The sequence below is a fragment of the Sus scrofa genome, chromosome 6, assembly GCF_000003025.6.
Source record: "Sus scrofa isolate TJ Tabasco breed Duroc chromosome 6, Sscrofa11.1, whole genome shotgun sequence".
NCBI lineage: Eukaryota > Metazoa > Chordata > Mammalia > Artiodactyla > Suidae > Sus > Sus scrofa.
The window spans coordinates 147,425,790-147,447,995 of NC_010448.4; the positions used below are offsets into that span (position 1 = coordinate 147,425,790).

At 42.5% G+C, this 22,206-nt stretch overlaps 1 protein-coding gene across 9 annotated transcripts in view; it reads left to right on the forward strand.

Annotated features, from left to right (window-relative positions):
* The window catches only part of JAK1 (Janus kinase 1), a 246,901-nt gene that overhangs the window by 105,502 nt on the left and 119,193 nt on the right, over positions 1-22,206 (forward strand). Inside the window, exon 1 of one of the 9 annotated variants that reach the window (XM_021093526.1) lies at positions 3,220-3,474. The exons of 4 other annotated variants lie outside the window; for them this stretch is intronic. The gene's annotated coding sequence lies outside the window, so the exon portion shown is untranslated. 9 annotated transcript variants of the gene reach the window in all.

Below are 22,206 nucleotides of genomic sequence, written 5' to 3' on the forward strand. Positions count from 1 at the left end.
GCCCTCAAGGGATCCTTTTTTTTTTTTTTTTTTTGGTATTTCTAGGGCTGCACCTGCGGCATATGGAGGTTCCCAGGCTAGGGGTCCAATCAGAGCTGTAGCCACCGGCCTACACCAGAGCCACAGCAACGTGGGAACCGAGCCGCGTCTGCAACCTACACCACAGCTCACGGCAATGCTGGATCCTTAACCCACTGAGCAAGGCCAGGAATCGAACCCGCAACTTCATGGTTCCTAGTCGGATTCGTTAACCACTGAGCCACGACGGGAACTCCTCAAGTGATCCTTCTAAAATAAAAACCTGCTTAAATACCTCAAGAAACACACTTTTTCTTTTAGGCAAAAGTTTTCACACAAGACTCCTTTTTTTCTTATTCTCCAGTCACACAGCACATACTTCCTATTTCCTGAATGTGCCACTTTTTCCCTGGCTCCTGTGACTTATCGGCTTCTTTTCTTTTTGATTTCTTCAGGCTAAGCTACATGGTTCTTCTCCTGATTGCTTTTAGAAGAGCATGAATCATCCTGGATTGTTGCCTATCTGTCCCCTCCACTCCACTGTGAGCATCTAGAGATCAGTGAAACTGTGCCCCAGAGGGCCACCAGAAACTGACTGACAAATTCTTGCGCTTGTTTTACAGTTGGCTTAAAAAACCTGTTTCTTGTAGCTTGCCTTCACTGAGTAAGCTTTAATTATTTTGTTGCAAATAAAGCATAAGATGTTTGCGGTTGTTTTCCAGGAACTTGGAGGCAGCTGTGTCTAGTTTGAGCTCCTGCTGGCTGAGACTACCAGCTTAAATCTGGGCTTCTGCAAGTGACCAGTAAAAGACCTTTTGACGTCAGAGGGCCAAAACCGCTACCCTCCGATCATGCCAAGTGCCTCAATTTTTTGAACATGCATCCCATGAAGAAGCATGTTTTTGTGCAGAACTTGATTTCGTCACCTTTTCCCTTCCTCCAATCACCTTTCCTCACTCCTAAAACCACCCTGCTTCTTTTGCCCTTAAAGTTCCCCCGCACCGCCCCTTTGGGAGGCCGAAATGAGATTTGTTCTTCCATCTTCTTGCTCTGCTGTCTTGTGAATGAACCCTTTCTCTGTTGCACACCTTGGTGCCTCAACATCTGGCTTGCTGAGCTGCCCACAAATGAACCTGACCTGGTTTGGTAACATCAGGAATTGTTTTTTGTTGGTTGGTTGGTTGGAATCCTCAGGACCCAGTGCAATGCCTGGTATGGGGAATGAATCTGAACTCAATCAATGTCCGCTTTCCTTCACTTCATGAATGCCGCAGAGCAACCAGATTTTTTTTTTTTTTTTTTTTTTTTTTGTCTTTTTGTCTTTTCTAGGGCCACACCCACGGCATCTGGAGGTTCCCAGACTAGGGGTCTAATGGGAGCTGTAGCCGCTGGCCTTCACCAGAGCCACAGCAACACGGGATCTGAACCGCCTCTGCGAACTACACCACAGCTCAGGGCAACAATGGATCTTGAAACCAATGAGCGAGGCCAGGGATCGAACCTGCCACCTCATGGTTTCTAGTCGGATTCGTTAACCACTGCGCCACGACAGGAACTCCCAGATTTGTTCATGAGCACAACGGGTTCATGGCAGCTTTTCTGACTTTCCTTTTTCTGTGCTTTTTGCCTTCCCTGAAATACGATTCTTTCCTGTTTCTCTGTCCACTCATATCATTCCCACCTGTTCTTTTAAGGCCCAGTTTGAGAAAAAGAAAAAAAAGATTTCGATGAATAACCAAGCCTACCATGTGTGTCTGGCCTGCTTTATCTTAGTTCACTTTCAGCATAATCTCTGTGAGGAAGGTATTGTCCCAATTGAACAGGTGAAGAAAATGATGCAAAGAGCCCCGTGTGGCAGGTGAGGCCAGACTTGCACTCAAACACTTACTTACAAGGTAGGCAGCTGGCCCCATCTTGCCACCTGATTCTCTTGTATTCTCTGTTAGCTCTGCTATCCCCTTCTAGAAGGCCACCCTGGAGATTGGGTAGTCTGCCCCTTAGCTCTTATCCGCAAACTGTGAGTTGTTTAGGGTAACACAAGTGGTTAATGGAGGGAGCTAGACCTAAAACCCAGAACTCCAGTCAAATGCTCTTTTCACGCACCTGCACCACCACATGAGCACTTGCTCGGAATGAAGTAAGCTGCAGTAACTCCCATGCCTTCAGGCAGGAATCCTCCTGCAGGGTTAGTGGAATCAGGGCATATGGGGAAGCCTAACTGCGCAGTGAGCTGAGCTGCAGAGGTCTGACCATGCATCTGAATGAATCTGCCTAGGCAGATTCTCATCCAAAGATTTCTGGAGAGAAGGTACTGGAGTATTTTAAGCATGGGAGTGAATGGAACACATGAAATTTTCAAAGCTCACAGTGTAGAATTAACTGGAGACTGGATTAAATACAGAGTGACAATTTAAGAGATGTTTATGCTCTTTCAGATGAGAGATGGTGGCAGCTAGGCTCATGTTGTTGAAACACTTAAGAGAAACAAGTGGACTGGAGACCTATTTAGGAAGTAAAATCATGATTTAGCTGTAGACTGCCTATGGGGTATGAATCCTGGCTGGGGTGTGACGTTGACTAAGAAGACTTAATTTGTTTCCTCATGGATAAAATGAAGATAAAACCCATTTTAAGGGATTTGGTAAAAAAAAAAAACCCGAAAATCGCTAGACCCACATTAAATATCAACAAATGCTTTTATTACTATGTATGAAAAATTTTTTTATTTTGAGACCTTTAAATACAGAATGGGTAGGACCCAAAGTGACTTGTCAACATTGTTAGATTTATTTCTCGTTAAGTTCATGTTAGTCTCGTGCTCCACAAGCTCGGCCTCTCACTCGGTGGGAACAGGGGTCAGAGAACTGTGAGAAATGAATCTCGGCGCACTAACATGTGGTGGAGGGCACTCCAAACTCGGGAGGGGTCCACCTATGGCCACATCCTGACCGTTTCATCTTCTGGGCTCGCAGACCCGTCATCCCTATATGGGTGTTCCTAGGAGACCGTGTTAAAAAGAAGCAAGCGACTGAAGGGCGAGGGCGTGAGCGAAGCCAGGTGGGGGCGGGGCGGGAAGGCAGGAGGCGCTGGCTCCTGGACCGGGGCTGGTGGCTGTGCCACCGCCTCCTCCGCGGTCCCCGCCCCTCTTTCCGGGGCTGCCGCGTGTGACGTCACGAGGAGGCGGGACTGGCCGCGGGGTAGGCGGGGGCGAGCCGCGGGGCGGGGCGGGAGGCGGGTGCGTCGCCTTGCGCAGGCCGCGGCGGCCGCGGAGTAGCGAGCTGCGGCGGACTACCCCGGCCCGTGTCCCAGATCTGATAACGCGCCCCGCGCCCCCTTCTCAGCCCCCGGCGCGTGCACGCCGGGGCCCTGCGGGGCTGGCCACTTAGGGAGCGGGCGGCCGGACCCCGACCGGCGCAGCGACCCGGAGCTCTCCCAGCCCAGGCGCACACGGAAGTGGTGAGTGTCACTGAGTGGAGGTGGAGGAGCCTGCGGCGGCCGCGGGCGACAAGAAGAGGGGCGCGGAGCCCGGCGCTTGCGGGAGACGCGGCCGCGGCTGTCGGGCCTCGCGCGCCGCTCACCCCGGGTCGCTCTGTGAGCGCGGCGCCGGAGCCGGGGGCCGGGCCCGGCCCGGCAGGGGTGGGGGCGAGCGGGGGCGGGCGGGGAAGGCGGGGGATTTCCAGCCAAATGGAGCCGTCCGGCGGCGGGGAGGTTAGGGGCCAGGACTACCAGGCCCTAAGGGGAAAGGTTAAGGTTTGCCGCCCCCTCCTCCAGAGCGCACGCCAAGTTTTCATAAACAAGCCTGAAACGCGCTGACATCCTGTTTATACCACCCTGAGATACAGGCGCTGGCTTGAGGTTTGACGTCCCTCGCTGTTGCGCGGTGAACTTGACCGCCAGCCCTTTGGCAGAATTGCCGGGGAGCGGGGGGCGGGGGTGCCGGGAGGAGGATTTTTCAGGCCTCTGGACCGAGGCTCGGGGTCTTAGGCATTTGGCTTCCTTGCCATCTAGGCGAGGGAAAGTTTCTGGGATTTGGGGCCCTATTTGGGGCAGGGGGCGTGTAAGGGACTCAGGAAACGCCCCCTCCCCTTGTCGGTTCCGTTGGGACTCTGGCCCTAGGCATCCAGCGAAAAGTGCGAAAGTCGCACCCTGGGTGTCGCCAGGGAAGAGGAACAGAGCCACTCGGGGAATTGTGAATCCGACTGTAAAGGGACTGGTTAGCCCGAACTGGGGCTGATCTCTGGTTCCTTGGCGAACTCCTCAGACCCCATCCGCGTGCGGTCGCCAAGCATGAAAGGGAGATGTCGCTTTTGCAGGATTAATAAACACCCCTCTCAAGTCACTCCTCTAGGTTCCAGGGATGTGGGCTCCTTAGATGTGTGTTTCCCCTAAAGGAACTTCTTTAAGGGACTAAATAAAGGCTATGATTATTGCCAGGTGTTGGTGCCCATTTTTTTTTTTTTTGGTATAATTGTATATTCTCTGAATTCCTGTGTGCCGTGGGGAAAAGGATCCCGTCCTCCGTACCACTTCTCTTTGTACCTGGTTCTGAGCTGTCTTCTGCCTGGTTGGAGATATATATATATATATATATTTTTTTAAAGAGTCCAGGGTTTTTCTCTCAGTGACAGGAATTTACAGCTGTATAAAATTGTCGTTTTTTTTTGGAGGAGGAAAGCATTAAAAGTCTGGCATTGTTAAGGCATGATTATAATGCAGAAACAATTAGCCGTGGTCATGGAATGTTGGCTTTTTTAAATTTTAATTTCCTTTTTAGAAAATTCAGTTACAGGCCTATACCCAGTGGAAAAAAATGTTAAGATGAGCATTTAATATTGATTAAATCTTTGTTCCTCCCTTTCCAAAACTCCATTTTGTGTCGTTTCTGGCTTTTGCTTTGGGTGACTGATGTTTTTCAAGACCAGGGAGTTGTTTTTATTGAAGGATCAATGTGTTCTTTTGTACTTTGTGGTGAAGGTTAATGGAGACTGCGAGGGTACCAGACACTTTGGGTACAATATGCATTGTGATATGGAGAAAATGTCTCCTATGTATAGATCCAGATCACATTTAAAGACGTAAGTGCATCATACCTGTGTCATTGTGGACATTATGAGTAGGAATAATCACAGCCTCTTAACCCTGCGTATCATATTAACTAAGCACTAATGCCGTATCGTTTCTCTAAATAGCTACAAACATGTTTTTTTTAAATACTAGTATTGCAGTGTGACACTCCATAAAAAGCCAGTTTAAATAGCCAGTAAGGCCAGTTTAAATACTTTCTCCATTCCACAATGTATTAATTACTTACTATTATTGGGAAATGATGATAGAGGGTGAAGAAATTATGCATACACAGATAAACTAATTCAGACATTTTCCAAATATAACTACATTTCGATTGGCTGTAATTTAGATTGCCTTAATATCAATTTGGCTAATGCTCTATGTGTACTTGTAATTACCTCTCTGATCAATTGGTACCTACTCTTTACAGATTTAAGGTGTTAAGGGGAATTAGGTTGCATGTTTTCAATTCAGGCATTTGCTAAAAAGCTGATGAAAGTAAGGAATTTTGAGGGCGGAGTTGCTTTTGTAGGAGAAGAGTCTCAGATTAAATAAGAAATTTAAACTGAGTACTTCTAAATGGGATTGTGAGGTCTGCCAGTCGAGATTCTGGGTTCACAAATACTAGTGGTTTCAACTGCAGACCACAAATTCTAATAATGTTTCAAAGTTTTCACTCAGTTTCTTCTGAGTAGAGGGGAGGAACGCATATATTTGGACAGAAACCCAGCTGAAGCAAGCATTGAGAATGTGTAGGTTTATTTCCGTTTTTATAGGGGGAACACTAAAGTATTACTGCATTAATAAGGTTTATTAACAAAGACCAAAATCTGTTTTCCAACTCTTCTGTTAGGTGTTTTCTCCCCTCTAAACATACATTATTTCATATATTTTTATGATGTACGTACCTTTTCTGTTCTAATGAGATAATATCATACTTATGGAAGATTTATCATCTGAGATATCAGTATTTATTTGAGGAAAATTTTCTTATTCGTTTCCCCATTAAAAAAAAATGTTTTAAGTGGTAAGGGAATTGATTAATTAACTGAATCTTGCTGAGCAAGCAGCATCTGATGATCTGTGAATTATCATCGCCCATTGTTCTGTGGAGCCTTAGCATAGAATCGAGATGCCAGCAAGAATCTTGCAGATTCTTTTAGATCGGTGTTCCTCAGCTGGGCATGGTTTTGCACCCAAGGAGGTATTTGCAGTTTCTGGAGACATTTTTGGTTGTTACAACTTCAGGAGGAGTAGTGGGGGTGGTGGTGAAAGGAGGCAGTGTTACTGGCACCCAGTGGGTAGAAGCCAAGAATGCTGCTCACCATCCTACAATGCCTGGTGCAGCCCCTATAGAAAAGAATTATTTGGCTCAAAATGTTGGTAGTTCTGGTGCTGAGAAATGCTGTTTTGGAATGCCAGGTGGGTAACAAGATTCAGGCTTCTGTCATGGCAAGTTGCTTCACTTCAGGCCCCTATTTTCTTCATCTGTAAAATGGAAATAAAAATATCCACCTTGAAACCAACTATAATGGAAAAAATAAAAATCATTAATTAAAAAAAATATCCACCTTGGCCATCTCACAAAGTCGTTGGGGATAATCAGGTAACTAAGGGATGGAAACTGAAGTGCTAGGAAAATTATAGCTATTGTGAAGATGTGATTTTTTTTTTTTTCTTGATTTTGTGTTTTAGGGCCACACCTGCAGCATATGGAGGTTCCCAGGCTAGGGGTCAAATTGGAGCTACAGCTGCTGGCCTACACCACAGCCACAGCAACGCTGGATCTGAGCCGCATCTGCTACCTACCCCACAGCTCATGGCAGTGGAGGATCCTTAACCCACTGAGCAACGCCAGGGATCAAACCTGCCACCTCATGGTTCCTAGTGGGATTCGTTTCCGCTAAGCTACAACGGGAACTCCAAGACATGATTTTTTTAAATGAGTGAGTTATTACAAATACTGGTAGTCACAAGGAAGGGGGTTAAGGCAGTATCTTGAGTGCCAGGATTGGATTGTTAGGTGTTATTGAATTCTTTTTGAGGGTAGAGGATTTATTTAATGTAGTTTTATTATTTTTAAAATACAAATTTTTTAGCTCTATAATTTCTCTTTTTGCTGCCCCCATAGCATGTGGAAGTTCCCAGGCCAGGGATTCAACCCATGCTATAGCAGCGACCTGAGCTACTGCAGTGACCATGCTAGATCCTTAACCTGATGGGCCACGTGGGAACTCCTATAATTTCTCTCAACATAAAGGATCATTTTCTCATTGTTAACAAGAGAGACAACTCTTTGTATTAAGGAATATCAAGTTCTTAACCAATTTCTTTTCTCTAAGCCTCATTAATACTAGAAGAAGAGTTAATGATGGAAAAAGCAGCAGCTAGTGTGTAAGGAAGGTGGTATTTGTTTCTCTGCCCTTCGTTTTTTTAAGAGTTATGATGTACAGGCAATTAGGTTGTAGGAGACATTAGAGGAATTGGTTCCTTGTGTTTTTTTTTTCCTTTGCGGGCTAATTTCCAAGCTATGTTCTCGTTGGACATGTTGTTTTCCTCTCTGCTTCTTGCTCTCTCCTGAACTCAGCTAGGTGTGCCACTATTGCTTCCTGTCTCGAAAACCCTACAGTAACCCTACGGGGTTTAAACAGCTGCCATGTTGAAATGACCGGGTTTCTGGGGCAGGAAACTACTTCCTGTGAGTATTCTTTCCTCTGAAGTGCACCAGCTTTTTTGGCCGTTTGAGGCAACAAGAAGGCATAGACCATTAAGTTCATTTCCGTGGTATATTTACTTCTGAGGTTTTATGATCTGTGATTCTTAACAGCTGGCAGTGGGCACACATTTTTTTTTTTCCTTGGTGTCCTGTGAGTAAATTGCTGAGTCCCGAGGCAAGACCTCTTTGGAAGCAAAATGAACATTTCTTTACGTCTCCTCTAGCCAGAAGACAGAGCTGGTCTTTGTGGAGATATTTTTAATCTGTGGCAACCGGATTTACTTACCAGTAATATTCACTCAGCACTTTGTTCATTCATTTATTCATTCAGTAAACACTTGTGCACCTCTTGCTGTGAGTCTCAGAGAGTGAATAAACCGAACAAAACAGGCAAAAATCCTACTTTTATAGAGTTTACAGTCTAGTGGAAGACCCTTGAGTCTGTTCACAGTTTTTCGGTTGCAGATGATACACGTAAAAATGTAAACCCTATTTTGTGATTATAGAATGTCTTCTCGAAATCTTTATGGCCCTCGTTTAAAGTCCAAGTACTACCAGAGGTATCCCCCACCCCGCCCCGTTACCCCCCTTTTCTTACGTTACAGATTCGTTAACTCATTCTTTTTATATACAAACATCTCTTCATTCTTTGTATGTACAAACACCTACTAAGTTCCTGGCAGATGGATGAGATGGTTTATATGGAAACAGGCCTATTATATGTAGATATAACACAGTGTGGGTCAGAATTAAGAACACTTTGGCCCCTGAAGAGAGCTAAATTCTGTGTGGAGTCCTTGTCCAGTGCTTTTTTGAAGAGGTTTCATTTGAGTTGGTCCTTGAGGAGTGAATAGGAGTTCTTTTGCTTAGAAGTGGGAAGGAATTTTAGGCAGAGATAGAGCAGGAGCAAAAAAAGGTGGGCGGCATGTGCACGATGTTGGTAAGCAACTTGGAGGTGGCCATGGTGACCAGAGCAGACTGCTGGAGGTGGAGCTGGGCATGCAGGATGGGGCACAAGTGTGTGAGCAGTGTGAAGTCGAGGAATGAGTGAATTCCCTGTGTTGAATGAGTGAATCGGGGAGATGGAAAGCCATTCATAGTTTTTGAGCTCAAGAACAACATCATTAGAACATGAAATAGTTGCCATTGTGGCATGGGTTTGATCCCTGACCTTGCTCAGTGGGTTAAGGATCCAGAGTTGCCGTGAGCTGCAGTGCAGGTAGCCCACTCGACTTGAAAATGGCATGGCTCTGGCTGTGGCATAGGCTGGCAGCTGCAGCTCTAATTCGACCCCTAGCCTGGGAACTTCCATTATGCTGCCATTTTGGTGCTAAAAAGCAAAAAAAAAAAAAAAAAAAAAAAAAAAAGGAGGGACATGAAACAGCTGTGAAGCACTGACAGTTCTATGAAGGGTTAGCTTCATTTGACTGTTGTGTTACTCTTTCTATGGTCCCTATCACAAAATATTCCGTACTTAATCACCACTTATCAATTGTTCAGAAGACTGCTAGGAAATAGGAAATGCTTAAAGCCGAAACAGATGTTATGAAGTCCACATATACTTTCCTTACAGTGGAGTAAAACTTTGTTCTCCTTTCAGTTTATAAAGGATTTGTTGACAATCTGCCTAATTGGTTTTCAAGTCAATAGGAGATTAAATATTACAAACGTTAAGAGACGGGAGTTGTTAAGAGGGTGAATGCAGGAAGGCACATTCTCTGAGGTAGGCAATGTTAATTTTTATCTTGGAAGTGAATGAGGAGAGGTTTATGAAAAGCAGAGCCATAATTCAAAAAATGAAACAGTCTGGGTGGGGCTGTTTCGCGGAGGGGCAGATGCCATTGTAAGTACCCTAGCGCATCGAAGGTGTCACTCTCAGCACACAGTATGGTAATTGTTATTGGTAATGACCAAGCCATTAAGAAGAGAAGAGGTCAAGTTGTGGAGCATAATGGAAATGAGGTCAGATGGTTCTGGTCTGCAGCAGAAAAGGGCAGCTTTAGGGGCAGGTGGTGAATGGAGGTGGGGGTGGAGTAAGAATCTGCTGTTAGGATAGCAGCAGGACAGGCTCAAAGAAGAGGTTTTCTTCGCGGAAAACCCAGTGAGGAATCTGCTCCATCCACAGAAGGTGCTTTAATTGTTCATGGAAAGTGACGAGTAATCCGAAAGAGGAGGCTGCCTCTGCAGATTGGAAGAAGGGGAGCCGTGCCTGTCTGGGGAGAAGGCTGGAATAGCTGGAGCTCAGTAGTTGGGGGAGACTAAATCAGGTCAACTTAATTAAGCCTCTAGATAGCCTTGTTTACTGATTCACTGTATTTTAGTCTTGTTTTTCATAATCTGTGTTTTTGGAGACTCGGGGGCCAAATTGTTTGATTTGATCCTACCTGTGAGTACGTGGGCAAGTTACACCTGTTTCCTCATCCAAAAGATGAAGATAAGATGGTACTTACCTCTAAGGTTGTTTTGAGGGTTGAGTGACTACGCCTCAAGGTTTTGGAACGGTGCCAGGCATATGTGAGCTAAACACTTGTTAGCGTGCTCACTTTCTCTCATGCTCCCCTCCCCCTTTTTGTGGATTGCTGAATATGCTTTGTGTTAAAAACAGAGCTCAAATTATATTCAGAATGCTTTAAGATGGTAGGGAAGTGCAACCTGCTAAATACAGAACAGAGTAGCCGATACATTCTACATTAGAAAGGCTTAAGTTAGAAATGGAAAAATCTGGAGTTCCTGTCCAGGCGCAGTGGAAATGAATCCGACTAGGAACCTTGAGGTTGCGTGTTCAATCCCTGGCCTTACTCAGTGGGTTAAGGATCTGGCATTGCCATGAGCTGTGGTGTAGGTTGCAGATGCGACTCGGATCTGCTGTGGCTGTGGCTGTGGCTTTGTGTAGGTCGAGGCTATAGCTCCAATTCGACCCTTGGCATGGTAACCTCCATATGCCTTGGGCGCAGCCCAAAAAGACAGAAAAAAAAAAAAAAAAAAAGAAATGGAAAAATCAAAAAAGTTTAAGTGCCTAAAGAAAGCATTTTCTCAAATCTAGAATTTAGTATGTAGATAGCACCGAGGTGATAAATACAGTTTTTTACTCTTATTTTTAAGAAAAAATGAGAAATGAAGGTGCTTTTAATTTAACTATTTTTAAAATTTAATTGTAAATGCCATCTGTGGAATATAATTTGTTAGGAATGTGTAAGACTTTCTGGGAAAGTTGATGTAAATCTGCTGTGTTGCCCTCATTGATTCAGCTTACTTAGCAAGTGGTGAGCTATTGGCAGAGGCACAAGCATACCTGTTAAATAGTGTTTTTAGAGTTGTGTAGAAACTTAAAATCTTATAAGGAGTTACCGGCATGGCTCAGTGGAAGCAAATCTGATTAGCGTCCATGAACCCTCTCTCAGTGGGTTAAGGATCTGGTGTTAATGTGAGCTGTGGTGTAGGTTGCAGATGCAGCTCAGATCCCATGTTGTTGTGGCTATGGCTACAACTGCAATTCGACCCCTAGCCTGGGAACCTCCTTATTCTGCAGGTGTGGCCCTAAAGAGACAAAAGACAAAAACAACCAAAAACAAATATAAAAGTAAAAAACATACAGCTTCTTGGTTGTACACAGGCAAGAGGCCAGATTTGGCGAGTGAGCCCAGGTTTGTGGACCCCTGCCTTAGCATGTCGTGGTTTCTCCCCCTCAACCACAACCTTAGTGTCATATTCAGGGCTCCTTGTAACAAAATCTCAACTTGTCGGCTTATTCTCCATTTCTCTCCTACACAGTACCAAAACAGGTAATTCATTATTTTTCACTGGCGCCTCAAACATTTCACATATTTTTCTGCCTCCTCTATGGACTTTGCCCAGGCTCATGCTTGCCACCTGTCAACATTCTGTAACTTTCCAGACCCCTTCAGAGGTCCCTGACCCTCTCCCCCAGTCACCAGCGAGAGGCATGTGTGTACAGGGTACTCGAGAGGGTTATCCCTCTTCTAGGGCATCGTGTCCTGCCTTCAGTTCCTTTGTAGACTCCCTCCCCTCTGCAGTGCCAAGGTTCTGGAGCACAGGAACTTACTGTAATATCGCCTTTCACAGAAGGCACATGGGTGTTGATGGAGTAAATGCTAAATCCTCTGTAGATATGTGCCATTTGTAGAGGTTCAGAGTGGGAACATTTTACTAAAAGGAGTTTGCCCAGAGTATATTTGTGATTCTTATACAAAGCGGTCCAGCTTTGTGAGAGATCCTGAAGCATTTTGTAAGACTTTGGTGGGCTTCTTGGTCCTGTCGGTGGCTTATTGGTGATGTTCGTTTTCAGGCATTGATATGTTTCCTTTTATAAAACAGAAAAAGAGAAGGATGGCTCTGTAAATCATAATGTTTCCTTGCCTGAAAGCTCAAGGCCAAGTTGTTGGCGTGTTTTGGGTTGCTGTCCATTTTTCTTACCATCGTCTTCCTGCCTCCGTCTCCTGCCAGGTCACTCGTCACATTAGGTCCTCCCTTCAAAGAATGGTTCTGTTATATGGGTCTTACGTTTTTATATGTGACGCCCCAACTTTTTTTTTTTTTCCTTTTTGTAGAGAAATTTGAATAATAAATATTAGGCCTCTGGTTTATCCCAACCTGAGGTAACACCAAGATGGTAAAAGAGATAAATATCTTGGAAGAAACAGGCAGAAGACTCTAGGGGTAATTTGGGATTCATCCTGTGGGGTTGGTGGAAAGTGAGAAAAGCACTTTCCAGATGTCTTCGTAATCTTTTGGTTAACTTGTGCTTGGGGTGGGTCATGGCTCTGAGTGAGTAGCACATCTTCTCAAAGGGGAGGAGAGAGAGGGAGAGGATGCGACTCAAGGTTAGTAAGCTTTTACTATGTGTCAGCTGTTGGCGTGCTTTGCATTTGATGTTTAATCTTTTAATAGCCAGAGTTGGATCTTAATGGCATCATTTTCCAGATGAACAAACCAAACTAATAAATGGCAGAGCCGAAAGTCAAATTTGCAGTATTCTCATTTAAAAAAAAAAAACGAAACGAAAACTTTTCTACTCTTTCCTTGTCCTCCTAGCTTTACAGATATCTAATTGGAAAACTTTTCGTCTCTTAAACAAAAGCCGCCTTTCTCTTGTCTTCTCACTTGTTCCCTCCCCCTTCTTTTTGTTTCTGGCTTGGGTGTATAAACAAGAACCCATGGATGTGTTCCTATCCTGTTTTCTAACCTAATGCTTTTGAAGCAGTTTTAAGCTTTTGGAGAAGTGCCTCTAGCGACCTGTGTTGTATTTGGTATTGTTAGATGCTAAGTAACAAAGAGGATATGAAAGGATTTTTTTTTTTTTTTTTTTTTTTTTGACAGAGAGGGGTCGAAATGGGCAGTTGGGTTAATTTAGCTGTGCTAAAGATAATTTGGTACTTTTGACATTTTAAAACCAAACGATTTACTGTTACTTTATATTACCTGGCTATTATATAATATGTCCTGTGATTATTGGTTGGATCTGAGTATGCTAGACCTGTTTTGAAGAAGCATGCTGGACTTGGAACCAGGAGGAGCCAATCTTAAATTTTCCACTGACACTTACTATAGCTCTGTGACTCAGAGCTCATAATTGAGCCTCAGTTTTGCTTAGCTGTAAAATGGATTTAATAGAAACTATCACCAAGGTGGTTTTGTGAAGGTTAAATGAGGTAGAACCTAGGAAATAGCTTCAGACATTGCCTGGGGTTCAACAGCGTTTAATAAATGTTACCCACTCCTAAAACCTAAATGCTGAACATTGCCAGTGCATCTGTAAATGCTTGTGTAATGTCTTATGTGTTAAAGCGGGAACTTTATAGATAGGTATTACTCAAGTTATGAATGTCTTGAAAAAAAATTTTTTTAATGGCTGCTCCTGAGACAAATGGAAGTTCCCAGGCCAGGGATGGAATCTGAGCTGCAGCTGCAGCAGCAACTCTGGCTCCTTTAGCCTACTGTGCTGGGCTGGGGATCAAACCTGAACCTCCTGGGCAGCCTGAGCGCCTGCAGTTGGGTTCCTAACCTATTGCATCACAGCGGGAACTCCACTGAGTTATGAACTTCTGATGCAGGAAACCCCCTTATGCAAATAGCTGGTTTCCCACTCCTTCAGAAGCATCAGCATAACAGAGTGGTTCAGACTCCTGAATCTGGAACCAGCATCTGTGGGTTTGAACTTCATTTTAATTCATGCTATCCTTTTCTCATGTGTAATACACTTTCATCAGTCCCCTTCCTTATGCATTTCTTGCTTTGATACTTAAAAAATCTGTATTTGTTTTATGTGAAAATCTGAACATCTAATAATGACTGATAAAGCCATCTGTGTGTTAAGGATACTTTTATTCATATAATCTCAAGTAAATGAAAAAAAATACTGTTTATTGACAGCTTATTCTGCACCAGTCATTCAGTTTAGTAAGCTGGGGCTTAGAGTGGTTGAATAACATGTTTAAAAGCACCCTGCTTTTAGGTGGGGAACCTGTGTTTGAGGGAGACCAAGACTACCTGCCCTTGGTCTCAAAATCCCAGAGCTCCTCCTCCACCCCATCTGCGCCCCTTTTTAACCTGCTGGGGCTTTCCCTCAAACTCCAGCTTTCAATATGACAGGATCACTCATGGTTCTCTTTGGCTGCAGTGATGTTTTCTGCTCTTTTGGCAGGGCAGCTGTGTATAGTGTTTCAGATGCTTTGTGTTAAATTGGTTTTTTGTGTGTTGGCTCAGAAACCTAACCACATTTATAGGAGTTGTGTACTCGAGGCAAATGTGCTCCAAATTTCAACCAACCAACTGGGAATGAATTTTTAAGAAGGTTTATAAACGAGAGGCATGCTTATGTGTCATGCCTGAACCAGGCACGTTCTGGAATGGTATACACGTTATTGCACTGATTTGCTTAGTTGTCTGTCCTCATCTGCGGTTGACCTGTGTATCACCAGCCACTGCCATTGTGTTTGTCACATAGTAGGAACCCTGTGTGGAGACCTATTTAGTCCTCTTTAAAAATCAATGTTTTTTATACTTTTCTCTAGCTTGATATATTTCAGTAAAGAAAAATCAATAGAATGTCAGGCAACATTGAGAGAGGAATATTGCCATGCAGTTCCCAATCAGATGAAAATACTGCTTATGCCAGGGCGAAGTGAGACATTTAAAGGTACTTGGGAGCCAGACACTTAAGAGAATATTGCTTCGATTATTGGGAAGCAAGGAAAGCAGTCAAACGAGTTCTTTCTTGGCTTGGAGTCTTGTTTGCTCTTCTCGGGTTAGAACCAATAGAGCTAATGGTTTTTAGAGATCCTGGAGACAGGTCTGCTATGAAATGCCAGCATATTTAGTTCTAAGTTTATAGACATTTTCTAGTAAGTGCTGTTCAAGGATTTGTAGCTACACGATGGCCATTACATCTTATAATAACTTTAAGAGTTTGAAGAAAAAAAGCAAAACCACCCAGGGACATTTCCTTCCCCAATTTTACAACAGAGAAAACTAAGAATCAGAGCACTTAGATGACTTGCCCAAGACCTCTGTGGACCCCTCCTGTACTGTTGTTTTAATATAGCATCAGGCTCGATTTGTGATCGAGTCAGAATGATACAGAAGGGGGTCACATATAGAGCTCAGGTCACTAAATATATACCCATTTGTTCAAATAGTTCCAGGAAGTCTAAGATGTATTTGTGGGTAGGAGTTTTAGAGATTATCTGAGAGAAATTACGTTGGGTCCAGCCACTACTTTGGACATTATGAAGGTCAGTTTCTTGTGGGAGGAGAGGTAAAAACTGTTGTTTTTAGCCCTTGCCACACTGGAAGTTGCAAAGGATAGAAGGGGCCAAGTCACTCTTGCTTATCCTTCTAGTCCTGGTCAGCCTCATGCCTGCTGTTGTGCAGTAATAAAATACTATCGATCGCATGAATGCCAGTCAGGAGAAGCTAACTATGGATTAATCTTATGGAAAGCCTGTTTGATTGTTTGGCATTTTTTATGTTGTTTCTTTTATCAAGAGAAAAGTCACTTTACAAAGCACCCGTAATCTAATTAGACCTTAACGGAGGAAACCTTATATTAAGAACAGCAAAAACAAAACGTTGAGAGGTCATTATAGATAAAAAGGTGCTCTCCTGTATAACTTCCATCGTATCCTTAAGGCAACTGAGATTCAGAGGGCTGAAACAATTGCTTTTGAGTTAGCCCCAAGCTGTGCATTTACCTGCTGTGCTCAGGGGCTGCACTGCTCTTGTCTGGTTTTGGGGAACATCACAGCCTGTGATGCCTCCCCTGCTACAGTCGGCTCAAGTCCAGCTGCTCCTGGGCCCTTGTGCTGCCCCAGGGTTCCACACAGCCTCCCAGAAGCTTGGTCTTTAGACCCACTGCCTCTGGTCCTGGCCAAGGCCCTGTCCTCATACCTGAGTGAGAATGACCTGGCCTTGTGCTGTTCTTGCATATTCTCACTGTGGGAACAGAGACTGGGAAGTAATTCATTCGAACTATTTATGGCTGAAGCAGGGTGCCTTAAAGCACAAGGTCTGACTTGGGCCTCGGAGGAGAGAAAAGTTTTTATTTCTTCTTTTCTTTTTACCTTTTTCTTTAGTAATTAAAAAGTTTCAAGCTGTGAATTCACAATAACTAACTTTTTTGTATAAGAAAGATACATATTTTATGGGATCTTCATTGATCTGTATTTTGTTTCATTTATTTCTATAGATATTAGACCTTGCAGTTTTAGTTGCTCCTCTAAAAAGTTATTTGAATTAATTTTAGATAATTTATTTAATCTATGTTCAAAAAGTAGTTACAGTTTCATGTAGAAAATGGTTAGCCATTCTTGCATTGACTTTCAGAGTGTCAGGATATAAATCTAATATTGGCTTTTCCTGAGCAGTCATTTGAAATTTGCTATAGCTACTAAATTCTTTACAAATTTCTTCAGCATTTTAAAGAAGTTAAATAATGTGTTTGCATTTTATAAAAATCAGAATAAATAATTCTAAGATGTCACTCAGATGAATATTTTTGTTAATATTAGTGTTTATTTTTCAGACTTTGTGTCATGCAGATATGGACCTATGAGTTGAAAACATTTTTCCAAGGAGATCATAGAGTGTAGTAGTGTAATCTCATTTTTTCACCAAGTGACTTCCACAATTTTACCCCAATGATGTAATAACTTTTGGTTAGGTTGAAAACTTTTTATGGTACGTGGTATGGATGAATGAAAGTTTATTTACCTAGTGCTCTAATATGTTACATATATATTGTTTTGCCCACTGTAAGTAATCTTGTTATAAACATCTTTTTTTTTTTTTTTTTTTTTTTTTTTTTTTTTTTTTTTTTTTTTTTTTGCCTTTTATGGCCATATCCGCAGCATATGGAGGTTCCCAGGCCAGGGGTCGAATCGGAGCTACAGCTGCCAGCCTGTGCTACAGCAACTTGGGATCCAAGCCTTGTCAGCGACCTACACCACAGCTCATGGCTACGCTGGAGCCTTAACCCACTGAGCGAGGCCAGGGATGGAACCCGCAACCTCATGGTTACTAGTTGGATTTGTTTCCACTGTGCTACATCGGGAACTCCTGTTATAAACATCTTTGTGTCTCCTTTTTGTGTGTGTATGCACGTGCTTCTCTGATTATTTCCACTAGGTGATTGTAAATGGTATTGTAATCTGAAAGTTTTTCACATTTAAAAATTTTGGATATTATTTATGCCATAATTTAAAAAGCACACACTGTACTTCAATGGAAATATCAAAAATCTACCCAGTGTTTTTTTTTAGGAGAGTAAGTTCTGTTGGCTTTTTGGCAAATGTTTGTCCTGGGAACAGTGGGATGCCCAAGCAGCGTTTCTAATGGTTAGATTTTCCACGGAGCACCGTAAACGTTCCGGGCTGCCAGATTCAAAGATTTGCTCTAGAAGTATGAGATGGGAGCCACCTTAAATAGCTGGAAGGTAATCCTGTGGCAGAGATAGGCTTTGTCATTTTGTGTCTACCAGGTGTTGCAGTGAACCTGTAAAACCCTTCCAAGTAAAGTCTTTTTTTTTGCCCTTATGATTAAAATGCTGGCTGCTAATCTTTCATGATAAAGAGAGAAGCCCAAGGCGGTTTCAGATGATGGATCTTTTCCTGATTAGTGGCAATGAAGATTTCACATGGATAGTATTTCCAGTGTTGCGAGGGTATTTTATTGGTCAGGTCTGCTTAAGTGAAATGAACAAGGCTAATTTATCTTTGCAAAGACTTGTGACAACAAGTTCTTAACTACACTCCCTGGGGAGTGCAGTTCACTTTTAAGATTGTGCTTTAGGAGTTCCCGTCGTGGCGCAGTGGTTAACGAATCCAACTAGAAACCATGAGGTTGCGGGTTTGATCCCTGCCCTTGCTCAGTGGGTTAAGGATCCGGCGTTGCCGTGAACTGTGGTGTAGGTTGCAGACGCGGCTTGGATCCCGCGTTGCTGTGGCTCTGGCGTAGGCTGGCGGCTACAGCTCCGATTAGACCCCTAGCCTGGGAACCTCCATATGCCTCGGGAGTGGCCCAAGAAATAGCAAAAAAAAAAAAAAAAGATTGTGCTTCAGGCGTTTCTCTGCAGCCTTATTCTGTGAGCCTTTCAGGTTCTAGATATGAAAACTGGTTTGACGTTAATGCCTAGCCAACAGCTTTTTAGATGTCCTCTTCGCAGAAGTCAGACGGAGTCTGTGGAGCCAGCACCATTCCTTCCTGCTTTTTTTTGCTCCTTTCTCTGTGCCTCCGGGTTCACACACGAGAGTCATTATGCCTAGACAGTCATAAACAATATTTATGACTATAAACATTATCTAATCAGACTTGTATTTAATAAAATTAAATCCTGTCAATTATTAGTGAAAACCAAACCAAGGGAGCATTGAATTGAAGAACTGGGAAAGGGCAAAGTTCTTCAAATAACTCCCAGATAAAAGATCTTATCAATGTATTCTCCTGCCATTCTTTGACTTAAGAGTTAGAATGTTCCATCCAAAGCCTTGATAAGTTCAGGGTAATGCTTTAGGTGGTCTCTTTCATATTATACTTCAGGTTATTTAGAAACATTTATAATTCTAAATCCATTTATTTCTATATAAACATTTTATGATTGTATATCTCTCCCTCTATGTAATCTAATACAGATTTAGATTGATACTGATTTCTTTCTTTATGAAAGTATGGTTGATTTACAGTGTTGTGCCAATTTTTGCTGTAGAGCAAAGTGACTCAGTTATATGTATATATGTTTCATGAATCGTCTGTCCCAGGAGATTGGATATAATTCCCTCTGCTGTGCAGTGGGACTTTGTTCTTTATCCATTCTAAATGTAATAGTTCGCATATATTAACCCCAAACTCCCAGTCCATCCCACTCCCTCCCCCTCCCCCTCGGCAACCACAAGTCTGTTCTCAATTGTCTGAGTCTGTTTCCGTTTTATAGATAGGTTCATCTGTGCCATATTTTAGATTCTACATATAAGTGATATCATATGGTATCTGTCTTTTTCTTTCTGACTTACTTCACTTAGTATGATAATCTCTATTTGCATCCATGTTGCTTCAAATGGCATTATTTCATATTTTTTGTCTGAGTAGTATTCCATTGTATATATGCACCATATCTTCTTAATCTGTTCGTCTGTCTACGGATATCTAGGTTGTTTCCATGCCTTGGCTATTGTGAATGGTGCTGCTGTGACAGTAGGAGTGCATATATCTTTTTGAATTAGAGTTTTGCCCAGATTTATGCGCAGGAGTGGGATTGCTGGATCCTATGATAATTCTATTTTTAGTTTTTTGAGGTATCTCCCTTCTGTTTTCCATAGTGGTTGTACCAGTTTACATTCCCACCACAGTATAGGATGGTTCCCTTTTCTCCACCCCCTCTCTAGCATTTGTTCCTTGTAGACTTTAACAATGGCTTTTCTGACTGGTGTAAAGTCATTGTGTTTTTGATTTGCATTTCTCTAATAATTAGTGATGTTGATGATTTTTTCATGTGCCCATTGGCCATCCATATGTCTTCTCTGGAGAAATGTCTGTGTTGGTCTTTTTCCCATTTTTCAGTTGGGTCATTTGCTTTTCTGTTGAGTTTTACCGTTCTGTATGTGGTCTTTTCTTTTTTTTGGTTTCCTTTGCTGTGCAAAAGCTTATAAGTTTGATATGGTCCCATTTGTTTACTTTTATTTTTATTTCTATTGCCTGGGGAGAATGAGCTAATAAAAAAAAAACCATTTGTGTCATTTATGTCGGAGAATGTTTTGCCTATGTTCTCTTCTAGGAGTTCTATGTTGTCATGTCTTACGTTTAAGTCTTAAGCCATTTTGAGTTTATTTTTGTGCATAGTGTGAGGGTATGTTCTAATTTCATTGATTTACATGCAGTGGTCCAATTTTCCCAGCAGCGCTTGCTGAAGACAGTGTCTTTTTCCAATTTTGTATTCTTGACTTCTTTGTCGAAGATTAATTCACCATAGGTGTCTGGGTATATTTCTGGGCCCTCTATTTTGTTCCATTGATCTGTATGTTTTTTGTTTTTTAACTGCAGCTTTGTTGTACTGTCTGAAATCTGGGAGAGTTATGCCTCTTGCCTTGTTTTTTTTCCCTCTGGATTTCTCTGGCAACTCTGGGTCTTTTATGGTTTCATATAAATTTTTGGATTATTTGTTTTTGTTCTGTGAAAAATGTCATGGGTAATTTGATAGGGTTTGCATTAAATCTATAGATTGCTTTGGATAGTATGGCCATTTTAACAATATTAATTTTTCCGATCTGGAAGCATGACCTATCTTTCCAGTTCTTTAAATCCTCTTTAATTTCCTTTACTAATGTTTTATAGTTCTCAGGATATAAATCTCCTTAGGTTTATTCCAGGTTTTTGTTTTTTTGGTTTTTTTTTTTTTAGTGCAATTTTAAAAGGTACTGTTGGATTCAGTTTGCTAAAATTTCGTTGAGAATTTTTGTATCTATGCATCAGAGGTATTGACCTATAATTTTTCCTTTGGTTTTGGTATTAGAGTGATGGTGGCTTCATAGAATGTCTTTGGGAGTGTTCCTTCCTCAGTCACTGGAAGAGTTTTAGTATAAATTCTTCTTTGCATGTTTGATCAATTCACCTGTGAAGCCATCTGGTTGTAGACTTTTGTAGGAGTTTTTTTTTTTTTTTAATTACATATTCTATTTCACTTCTAGTGATTGATCTGTTCATATTATCTGTTTTTTCTTGATTCAGTTTTGGTGGGCTCTATGTTTCTAGAAAGTTGTCCATTTCTTCTAGGTTGTCAGATTTGTTAGCATACAGTTGTTCACAGTATTCTCTTACGGCTTTTTCTATTTCTTTGGTATTAGTTGAGATTTCTTCTTTTTCATTTCTTTCTTTCTTTCTTTTTTTTTTTTTTTGGTCTTTTTGTCTTCCTAGGGCTGTACCCACGGCATGTGGAGGTTCCCAGACTAGGGGTCTAATCGGAACTGTAGCTGCCAGCCTATGCCATAGCCACAGCAACTCAGGGATCCGAGCCATGTCTGTGACCTACACCACAGCTCACGGCAACGCTGGATCCTTAACCCACTGAGTGAGACTAGGGATCAAACCTGCAACCTCATGGCTCCTAGTCAGATTTGTTAACCACTGAGCCACGACAGGAACTCTCTGCCTTTTTCATTTCTTATTTTGTTTATTTGGGCTCTCTAATGATTTCTTTTTTAAATAATTTTTTCCTTAAGAAATACAGTGGTACTCTGGTGTAACATGATGTATTTCCCAACTGGAAAGATTGTGTTAAATTTGGAATTGTACTCAGTAAATTATGGAACTGTGTACTACTTTCTAGTATGTGATCCTGCAGATAACATTTCAAAACGAGCTATGGAGAGAAAATTCTTGTTTAAGGTCCTATCACTCAGCCAAATTGCTTTTCTTTTGGATGTCCCTGTTCTCTTTTGGTGTCTCAGGCAAGTGGGGGTGGGGTGGGTACACGTGGAAGGTGTTGGGATTTATTGGCCCACATAACTAGAACTTCGTAAGGGAGGAGGTGAGAAGCCATGAGCTCCAGCAGTGTCAAGGCATGATCCTTTTGTTAGGAGTCCTACTTGTTTCTCCTTTTGTTTCATTGGGCTCATTTCCTGCCATAGCAAGGTTTTCTCCAAATGACTCAAGAGAGAACAACTGGCTATCTCAAGATGATATTCATTTGGCTTCCATTCGTCAAGTCTCTCCAAAGACCCTTGCTTGGGTCACCACTTGGTCTCATAGGTGGACAGTGGTTAGTCAGACCAGGGTCATCTGTAGGGATCAGGGCAGGACCCTGTGATCCATAGTCCTAGCAGAATGCCAAGGTTTCATCAGCGGTTTCTACACAGATAAAAACAACATATGTTGGAGTTCCCATCGTGGCGCAGTGGTTA